Raw genomic sequence first — 11544 nt, 5'->3', positions numbered from 1 at the left:
AGGTTTATTGATTAAATACAGAAGAGCTTAATGATCCAAGAAGAGCTTAATGATCCACATGAAATGTGAATTCCTTGCCCAACAAATAATGTCTAAATTTATTGATAGAATATATCATCTTGAGGGCTTCTCTTTTTGTATTGGAGTAATTTTTTTTTCCCGAGAGACTGGTTGACTAGCATAGTAAATGGGTCGAAACCATCCATCTTCAAACTCCTGCATCAATGCGCAACCAATAGCGACATTCTGATACGTCCACAGACACATGGAGAGCTCTGAATCAATCCGACACTTGCAAGATGGCAGCTACAATCAACATTAGTTTAAGCTATTTGAGAGGATTTATCACATTCCTCTATCCACTCATAAATCGTATCTTGCTTCATTAAGGCATGTAGGGGATGTGCTACATCAGCTAGGTATCGAAGAAATCGGCTATGCCATTGGATTTGGCTAAGAAACCTGTTGAACTATTTCACATTACTAGGATTACTGAGGGTCTTAATGACCTCAACCTTCTGCGGATCTACTACTAGGTCATCCTTGGAAAAACAATGTGCCCAAGAAGAATTCTAGCATTGATTGCAAAAGCACATTTGTCCAGATTAAGGCTTAACCGAGCTTTTTTGCATTTCTCCAAAAATAATTTAAGATGTAGTAGATGAGTGGATTCTTTCCTAAAAATGCTGAAATAATCAAGGACTTGTCAAGTATTCATCAAATATCTTCTAGACCATCCTTTAGAAGGTTGTTTGGGGCATTCTTCAACCCAAACATTAGTCACACAAAAGATGTTTTTTCTCGATCCTCTAGAGCCATCAAAACTTGATTATATATGTTGAACCCATTCAGGAAAGAATACATCTCATGACCCTTTCTACTACATCCAGCAAAGAATCTGTAAAAGGTAGTGAAAATGGATTCGTCCCTTTAGCTGCATTCAGCTTCCTGTAATCTATATAAACCTTAATTTAGCATTTTTCTTGGGGACAATGACAATCAATGATAGCCAACATACTTTATTAACTAGGTAAATAAACCCAACTTGTAAGAGTTTGTCGATTTCCTCCTTCACCTGCTTGGCATAATTAGGATTCATACAATATCTCTGCTAGGCGGATTGGCACTGCATCCTCCTTAAGATTAATGCGATGATAAAATTAGGGATCAATGCCCTTCATAATATTTAAGCAGTTCATAGTGCTCCCCTTTGGGAGTATCCTTCAACCTGGTACTTGCCCACACTTTCTACGGGCGGATTATCTGCATTCCCTAAATTTATATCTTCCAATTCGTCCTCGTGAACGTAAGTGATTCTCAACATTTTTGCCTCATGAGAAGCTTCTACACCATGAATGCTTTAAAATCGTCCGGATCATCCTCAAGCTGACTCTTCCTCTTCTTCTAGACTGGTGACTAGATTCAAGCCTTCACTAGGTTCTGGTTGCATCAGAAGGGATGATGGACCATATTGGGCAATAGTCTAGTCCACATCTGATTGAAAGAGAGACACCAAATCCAGATTTTCTTTTAAAATTTCTTCTTCTTCATCCTCCTCCACCCTTATTAGGTAGTTTAAGCATTCGACATAGAGAAATCTGGCTGCCTTAGTGACCTTGTGATCTGAACTGGCTACTAAACCCTGATCTTCTTCTTGCCTTTCCACAGGGTGATCTAGTTAGTGGCCCAAATATGCCTTATTTTTCCTTTTCATAGCCATGGTCGACCAATAGCATGGGGTAGATGCCAACAACTTTCTCCATCTTCATGACCACAAATATCGTGGAATAGTCACATCTGGCGATTTGAATTCGTACTCCGTGGATTAGCCCCAATGGCTTAACACATCTTTGATTTGCCATCTACACTAAGAAAGGGGAAGGTTCCAATTCTTTGAGTCCTAATTCCTTGCACACAGTATCTGAAATGATATTTTTCCCTAACCCACCTTCCAGTAAATGCCAAGGATTCGTCGTGACTTAATTGTAACATTACTTCAGAAATAATTGTGTCCCAATCTAGTTCAGCCACAATGACGATGGCTTTTGGGTTTGCATTCACCTTATCTATGTGTACTACTAGATCCACCAACTTACTTAGGAGATCCTTTCGATAAGGCTCAGCTAGTCCAATGTCAGATTAATTTTCATTCGTTTCAAATCTTCCCATACTGTGATGGTTTACTGCACTTCGTCATTTGCCTTTGACCCTCATTAAATAGCTCCGTTGACTTTGCCTTTCCCTCTGGCCATAGTTTGGCGAACGTTTTTTTCTAGCTACTACTCAAATTTCAGGATTCCTCAGTGTTGCTCCTGGTTGTTCTTTCACAGCAATCACCATTGTCTCAAAGCACTGATCAAACTAGGTGGGACCAGACCCCTTTCTTGGCTTCCCTTACCATCCATGTCACCTTCTCCCGTATCTATTGTTAATCCTGACATGTAGGTAATTTTTACTTTGGGTAAGAAACTTCCCCTAGTTCTATGAAGTGTTGTTGCTTTGTGAGACCGTGTCACTACTAAGGCATTTGGGTCATTCTCGTGTTCACTATTGAAATCCGGTGTAATGAGCTAGCTGGGCACTATTATTCATGCTGGCTGTGGAGGTTATAACTCCTTGCTGATGTTTGATCCAAATAGGACATTCGGTCTTATGGTGCCATGTCGCATCGGCAGTAAAAGCATTACTACCCTTATGGTGGTGGATTTTCCCCACTGCCACCACCAAATGGATGGTGCGGGGTCAGAGTTACAACAGTCCACTATTGCCACCAGTTGCACTGGTACTATCGATTGAGGCATAACAGTTTGGACAAGTACAACATTTTGTGTTTGAGTACTCATGCGATTCAGAGGCTAGCACCTAGAGTGGCTATTGTAGTAGCATTACTTTGTCAACTGATTAGTCAGATTACAGATAGCACAATAACGAATTATAGTGTAGTCCTCCTTCAAATGTCTAGGTTTGGAACATTTTCCACACCAAACTTTAGGCCAGTTTCCAGAACTAGATAACCCTACACTGGCTTTGGTTACTTTGGCCAATGTTGCTATCAGTTGTTCCTTCGACTGACTTGCCAGCTTTTTGGCTCCTCCATTGCTTGTGCTTCTCATCATCATCTGAGAAATCCTCAGAATCCTCATCGGGGGATGTGGAATCCACCCCAATTTTGGATGATGCAAATTGTGACTCTTGTGCTTTCTTCTTAGTTCTTTGTTTCTTCTTAGCATGTATATCCACTACCAGCACCCATTCAGAATATGGACTACTTCCTCCACTAGTTCATCAAATGCAATATTGGCTAAATATATCAAAGCCAATGCTTAATTTAGTTTTGGTTGTAGGCCATGTACAAACTATCCATAAGTATCTTCATTAGACAACCAATTGGACGCATCCACCCGTCCGAAAAGTGTGAAATTTAACTGCGTAATCTTCCATCGATAATGTTTTCTACTTGAGTGACCGAAGCTTATCCAACATCTCTGAAAACATCTTAGTAGTTTGATACCGCTGAAGAAATGCTTTGCACGTAATGCTACATAAATGGCAAAATGTGCATCTGCATACTACGCCTTCCATCCTATAGCTTTAGATTCCAAGGTATATGCAAACACATTGTGCTTCAATTCGTCAGGTCGATTTTGATTACCATTGGACCACCAATGGCTTTCCAAGGTACTCACATGAGTATCAGGCTCCTTATAATGTTTTCCTTTGAAAATATGATATTTCATTTTCTCCTGATGTCGCACCATTGTTTGTGAGAGGTGGTGGAAACATGCCAATTAACCCCCATAGTGTGGGGGTGGCAACGTCATCAGTTTTGCCAAGTGGATGCGAGTAACTAAGAGGTTACGGGGCCACCACTCGTGGACCCGTTAAATTTTATTATCCGGCTCGTCGTCCGAGAATTGACTTCCCTCATCAATGGATTCCATCGGACTGGCTTGCACGCTAATCGTGCCTAATGTATTCTCTGAAATGCCAGTGAATTTATAGAATTGATTTGCCTCATCATATTGGCGAGAACTAGTAGTTGGTTGGCCAACCCCTCTCATTGACACCGGGTCCTCCTGTATGAGGATACGTTAATCACATGGCATCATGGACATGATGCAAAAGCCCCGATGTTGTGAGCGAGTGAAAAAGCACCATTACATCGTGTCACCAAAAGTGATCCATCATGCCATCGTCCCGCCGACAGAAGCACGTGAGAACAACATGATTGCCAAAAGTGTTGGGGGTTCAGCCAACACGTACCGAGTTTCACAAAAAGAATAGTAACATAGCAAAATGCATAGAATGACAATAGAACATGACTAGAATTGAATAATCATCTTCTGTATTATATTGAATCTAAGTTAGTTCTCCCTTACAATGAGTGCTTAGCACTTATATATACAATGAATATTTGAAGCGGCATTAATGCCCTATTTAATCTCCACGCAATGAATCCGCCAAGTATATGTTACTGAATTCTCCTAATGTATATTAGCACTGCTAACAATAGTGTTACTTCTTACTGCTCTATGTAGCAGTACCACTCCCAAAGAAAAACATAAACCTACTAGTAGACCTTTTGTCTAGGATGCTACCATCCCAATCTGTATTAGTGTATCCATACACCTGCAACTATATACCAACCTCATAGAAGAGGCTAGAATCCACTATGGACCTCACATAGCATAGTATGCACCTCTCACTATCCAAATGCAGCTTCTCGGGAACATGTATAAACTGGATCTCTAACCCAGCTGTGTAGTTCATGTCTGGCTTGGTGATTATCGTGTAGATCAAGTTGTCCACTATCTTCTTATACATAGTGAAATTCTCCAAAATCTCACATGCATTTTCACTCATCTTTGCCATTCTAATCCAATGGTACAGAAATAAGCTTACAACTAGTCATACTATATTTGGAAAACATGTCTAATGCATACTATCTTTGTGATAGCCATATACCCTCATGCATCTTGATGACCTCAATGCTAAGAAATTATCTCAGCTCACCCAAATCCTTCATGTCAAACTTCTTCTTGAGGAGATTCTTTACATTCTCAACTTCCTCTTCATTGTCACCCCCATCATCTACATAAGTGGTGATACCTTCTGCTGACACCCGTCTGACTGAACCTAGCTGAAATTGATTCAGTTTACAGTTGACTGTAAACTGAATCAAAATAATGATGCTAACTCCAATTGAAAATGAGTCCTCCAGGATCCTCTATAATCCTCTAGCATATCAGCTAACCTTAGATCCAAAATCCCAGGGCCTCACTGAACACTTTGATGACCCTCTGCTGACCTTCTGCTGACACCCGTCTGAATGAACCTAGTTGAAAATTGACTCAGCAGTCGAAAATAGACTCACTGATTCAACTGATCCAATTGAATTAGAAACTTTCTCCCATGTGTCCTCTGTCTCTCTTCAACCCCCTCAGACTGCTCTATCCTCAAAGAGATATCACATTGTAGACTCTTTGCTGACTACAAACACACAACTGACTCCAATTTAACTGAACTGAACTGACTCAGCTGGATGAGACTTCCTCTTCTCTGTGTCCGCTCACACTTCTAGATCCTCAAAACACTCAAACCAAAAAAGGATCCAATCCTATAGACACTCAACTGACATTAGCTAACTCACAATAGCTAGATTACCCCATTCAGCATCCTAATCCTCTGTTGACAGACCCCTAACAGTCAGCTCTGACTCAAGACCCCTTCCCTCAAGCTTAGACAAACCAAACCAAGCCCTCTACACCTTTATCTGATCCTCGACTGACCTGATCTGACTTTGTATCTTCTCAACTGATTCTGACTGAGTTAGAATCAGTTGATAAGGTAGCACTGACTCAACAGCTTACCAAACTTCAGTGTGATACACACCAGAGCTTCATCTCCATAAACTCTATCCATATATACGTTGTGTTTGGTTTGGGCTGAGGACTCATGAGCTAGCTAAATTGTTTATCGAACATCTCTGAAAGCTATATGGCTTGCCTATAGATATAGTTTCTGATATAGATACGAAGTTCGATAGCCACTTTTGGAGGGAATTCTTTAAAAAGTTGGATATTACTCTGAGTATGAGTATGGTCGAACATCTGTAGTCTGATGGTTCGACATAAAGAGTCAAACAAGTGCTAGAATACATGTTTCAAGTGTTTGTGAGTAAAAAGCAATCAAATTAGAAGGGGTACCTGCCACTTTTGAAATTTGCTTATAATAGTTCAAAACATTTGGCGACTGGATTTAGCCCATTCATGTTGATGTATGGTTTCCAGTCGTAGGGCTAGAGAAAGAGAAAATTCAATTTATTAAGAATTTCCTTAAGCACATGTAAGATATGATAAAAGTAGCAAGAGATAGCATTCGTAGTTGTTTAACCTCATTAGACAACTCTCCAGTGTCATTGTATATTTTGCATGTGCGATTGTCGCTTGTCTATGAAAGGCACGCCACAGGATTAATAATGAAGATTGTATTCTTAGATTAGGTGTTTGCATAAGCCTAGGCAGTTGTGGATAGCCATGGACCTATTTTTTGACTATGGCTGCCCAAGGTGTGAAGGGGGCCAAGATAAGGGTCATTGTGTATTCTCACCATTCATTATTTTATGCTAATTCAATAGAGTGCTCTTCTTCTCTACTCTCCTATGATATTGCTTTCTTGCTTGCCTCTTGCTTGCCTCTTGCTTGTTCGAGCTCTTGAGTGTTTGCTTTCTTGCATGTGTGTGAGAGAGTGAGTTTGTGTAATTGCATGAGAGAGGAGGGTCAAGCTTCCATTGGAGTGCGGCAGTGGCATTGGAGTGGAGGTTGGAGTGTGGCTGCACAAAAACATCGTCTCCTACGAGAATCCAAGCACAAGAAATCAATGAGGTGAGTGACACATCTTGTTTCTGCAATTGTGGGCTAGGTTATGGTAGATTAACCTCTTAGTTTGAGTTGTTTTATGCTCCCATCTTGTTTATGCAATTGTGGGCTAGGTTATGGTAGATTAACCTCTCAGTTTGAGTTGTTTTTATGCTCCCAAAAGTGTGATGAGGCAAAGCCCCACGACATTGACTAGTTCATGCACTCTTTCTATGGTGCAAGGGCTTCCCATAATTCTATAACATAGCCACAATGCATTTTGAATGCGTGTGTGTGTGTGTGAAAGAATTACGTTTTTTGTTTTTGCAAGAAGGGTAGAAATGAATAAATGAAAATGTGTCCATTTTGTGACATTGTTTGCATTCTTGTTAATTTCTACAATTTCTGCATAATGTTCAATTCTTACATATTATCCAATTTCTGCTTGTTTTTCATTTCCTGTGATGAGTGCTGCAATTAGTGCATTCATATTAATTCTTCTCCCACATTTCATTGGCAAATCTAATTTCTGATTTCTACATTTTTTGGTTTTTGCATGGTTTTTCAATTTCAAAATAAAAAACAATCAAATTGAGTATTAAATTAAAAGAATTGGATGAGTTAGATCACAAAATTGACATAGCAAGGCAGCATGTCCAAAGCTAAGAGTTGGAGGTAGTTCTAGCGATGCCAAGAAGGATGGTAAATCCTTTGAATAGCTACATATTCAGAGAGGTGACTATAGGATACACGGATATTACCCATGCTTATTGCGTTACCCAGGTGATGTGGCAGCCATCACCACATGGTTTGGTTTGCTTATATGGCAGGTTAGGTGGCTGTAGAGTCATCGTCATGATTGATGATGGAGCCACTCACAACTTCCTTAACTATGTGTTAGTTAAGAAGTTGCGATTACTAGAGACCAAAAGCAACCATAAGTACACTGTATCATTGGCTAAAGGTCACGATAAGACTATTTGGGACACACTGGTCTTGGGGGTACCTTTAGCTATGAGGCCTGTTTGGATTTTCAGGTCATGCACTTGGCTAGAGTATGGCTAGTATGGCTATGAGGCATGTTTGGATTTTCAGGTTAGGCACTTGGTTAGAGCCGATATTTATCTACGCAGGGAGTGGTTGTATAATCTCGGCTCTACCTTGGGTTGTAGCTACCAATACAATAGCCTAGAGTTTGTGCATGAGGGGAGAGTGGTGAGGCTACAGGAGCAGGAGGTTTTAGCTGCAATGCGAGCAAGAGGTTCCCACTGCACCCATGATTTCGCCCCTAGAGTTGTGTCGTGCCATCAACCCGGCGAGATAAACAACAAGTATATATTTGTACTCTCTTGTATCAATTTATTTCCGTGATGAAATAAATGTGATTGATAAAGTTTCTGTAGTTGAAATTAATTTAAGTTGTGAGTCGTAGCTACTAGTACAATAGCCAATATTTTGTGCATGAGGGGAGAGTGGTGAGGCTACAGGGTGAGCAGGAGGTTCCAATTGCATACCCATAATTTCGTCCCTAGAGTTGTGTCGTGCCATCAACGTCGACAATATATAGCAAGTATATATTTGTACTCTCTTGTATCAATTTATTTCCGTAGATAAAATAAATGTGATTGATAAAGTTTTTGTAGCTGAAACTAATTTAAGTTGTGATAACTTAAATGGCCTTGGTCAAAACCACTATTTTTCAAAACTTGTTTTGTCTTCTTGTGAACAAACATGAATACCAAGGCTCAAACTGAGACAGCACAGTTGCTTTGAGTAATTTATTGCGAGAGTTTAGGAATGTGTTTCCCGATGATGGTTTCACCGTCTAAGAAGCTTGACCATGGCATTGATGTGCTACTAGGATCAAAACCTATAAGCAAAGCTACTTTACGTTAAGCCACTCCGAGGTAAAGGAAGTAGAATGCAATTAACTGGAAATAGAAAGTGCAAAAACTTACCTAAGACAAGAAGAAACCTAAGGGCATTAATTAATGTACATTCAACCATCATCTAGTTTCTTTGTTTTTGGAAATATGCACCCATCAATATTTGTTTCCACCTCACTACAAAAAATTTAGGGTCAGGAAATATATCTTTGAGTTCTTTGAATCTAACTATCTGCGACAGATCTCAATTCAAGAAGAATCCTTCTTGATACGGAATGCTTGATAGTAAGTAGTTACTGATAGTAAGTAGTTACTGATGAGTATACTATGGAACAGAAACATTAGCAAGTTGCTTATTCTCCTATCTTATTTACCTACCTAATCTATCTATTACTAACTAGATTACTCTGCTTTACCCCATCCCCTGGTACCAACTCAATTAATTGAGATTACATAAAGAAATTGGGCCGGATTGGCCGGCCTTTCCACACGGTTCATTATCTTTCAACCAAATTACCAATACAGTCATCTTTCCATCCTTTTCCTTGTTTTTTTAAGGGCTGGGGGGTGGATAATTCCAATCGAATCAATTAATACTGTTGCGTTGAACCTCCTTGCGCGTCTTTTGAAAGAATCATTTGATCCATCCGCACTGGGATGCCTCTCTATAGGGTATGATCGGAGTTCTTAAGATTCAAAATATAAATGAACCGCCCTCCGGATAGGGAAACAAAAAATAAATTAATAATTCCTGCAATGATTGATTCTTAATGCGTTATTTCGCGTATATCGTAGACTCCTTAGTGATTTGATAGGCGGATAGCGGGAATCGAACCCGCGTCATATACACACATAATTATATGTACACGCTGAATGTATATATATATATGTGTGTGTGTGTATGTGTACCTATATATGTATATATAATATACTATAATACATGTATGTATGTGTATGTATATATGTATATAATATACTATAGTACATACATATGTATACATGTATACATGTGTGTGTGTGTCTCTCACGTGCGTGTTTAAAGAAGACACACTTTTTAAATTTTAATTCAAGAAAATCCAAATTTTGGCGGGCATCGAGGGAACCGATGAAGGGCGTTGCTGGGAGGATGATTGAGAGACCCAAAAAATGGCTGCCGTCATTCTTGTCGCCGCGGGGGATTTCCTGCGAACCCCAGATCTCCATTGCAGCCTCCTTCACCTTGGTGGACTGTGCCTTCCCTCACAGTAAGGGCCAGATTCTCCAAATTGCATGGAAATGGTCGCGCGTCAAAGATGAAGAGCAAGCGTCCTTGTTCTAACCCTAACATTTTTTGTCTAGAGTTAGCGTCAGGGCTCCGCCATGGTGTGATTCTCCAAGAGAAGTATTCAGGTGTGGCACATATACTTTAACTCATATCGGTCTAAAGAAAGGCCTTTGCAATCTATTACAAAGGCTGACTGTTTTCTCACACCCTGCCATCACTCCGAGCATGCATATGTATCACGAACCCCCCAAAGGCACAATTTTACCGACTAGTCTGTATCGTTGGCTACTAAAATGCTTTCTCCATCAAAATTAACGAGGTAGGGTTTGTTGTTTCAGGGTATTTTCTATTCTAGTTTGTATTTTCTACTCTAGTCTGTATTTTCTACTCTAGTCTGGCTACTATGAAAGGGGTAGCATGAAAGCAGGGGATTAAAAATGTTTGTGTATAAAAAGAAGGGAAAGGCATGAGGATAAACCTGGAGCCACCTGAGCGGAAGGACATGAACTTGGCAAAAGCATCAAAACAGGCTGAAGATAAGAACATGTCATGGGTTAGTATATATATGATTCATTGAGTTGTTTGAAAACAAGCAAATATACATGCATATCATGGGTTAGGTCAGTCATTGAGTCATTAAAAAACAATCAAGAAAGACATGGCATATCATGGGGTTTGTTGACAGTTGGGTATGAATGGAATGACTCTATTTATGGCTGAATGGTAGATATGAATGGAATGATGTGGTTCATGCTTAGTCCTAGTAGAGGATTGATATACTGCATTATGCATCTAGGACTAGTTGTGGATTACCAGTCTCCACCAGTACATTGATGCAGTCAAGGCTCCTTCGTGTTACTATAAGATGATACTTTGGAAATGCATTTGGTTGAGGGATGCCTCTCCTACTCTTAACGTTGTCGAATCTCCAATGCACGCATCTGCAACTCAAGCAAAGAGCTTGAGTTGGCTACGGTCGTGACCCCGCGAGAGGGTCCTTGTGTCAAGGATTTGGAATCTAGGATACGGAAGGAGAGGGTGGAGGAGATGGAAAACACGACGCTGAAGAGCGGGTACGCTCTTCCAGAGCCAAGATCTGCACCTTCTGCTCTTCCAACTTGGTTGTTTGGTTTGCGATTGCTCGCATCATTTGCTGGAACATCTTTGCAACGCTCAAGCTTGGTGCCCTAGCTGGGCTGCCTGGTGCGTAACATGCGGAAGCTTCGGAGAAGATCGATAACTTCAATGCTCAGAAATTAGAACACTTTCACAACGGAATTAATGCACAAACTGAATGAAGATGTGCAGAAAATAGAGAGAGAGAGGGAGAGAGGAGAGGACATAGTATTGGGTCCCAAATACCCTATGTAGGGCCCCCACCACGAATGGCGTATTTGCTTTATTAGAATGATGTAAATCTGAAAAGAAAATATAGAAATCTTGACCTTTCTTGGCTGAGAAATCTCTGCCTTTGACCTGCAGTTCTCCACCCCTTTGCTTTAGCAACTTCTTGGCTGTCCTAGCCCTGGTTTGCTTG

This window comes from Cibotium barometz, chromosome 40 (assembly GCF_041138505.1).
Source record: "Cibotium barometz isolate CiBa-2024 chromosome 40, ASM4113850v1, whole genome shotgun sequence".
NCBI lineage: Eukaryota > Viridiplantae > Streptophyta > Polypodiopsida > Cyatheales > Cibotiaceae > Cibotium > Cibotium barometz.
The sequence above is the reverse complement of the archived record's forward strand: the minus strand, read 5'-3'. Positions refer to the sequence as shown.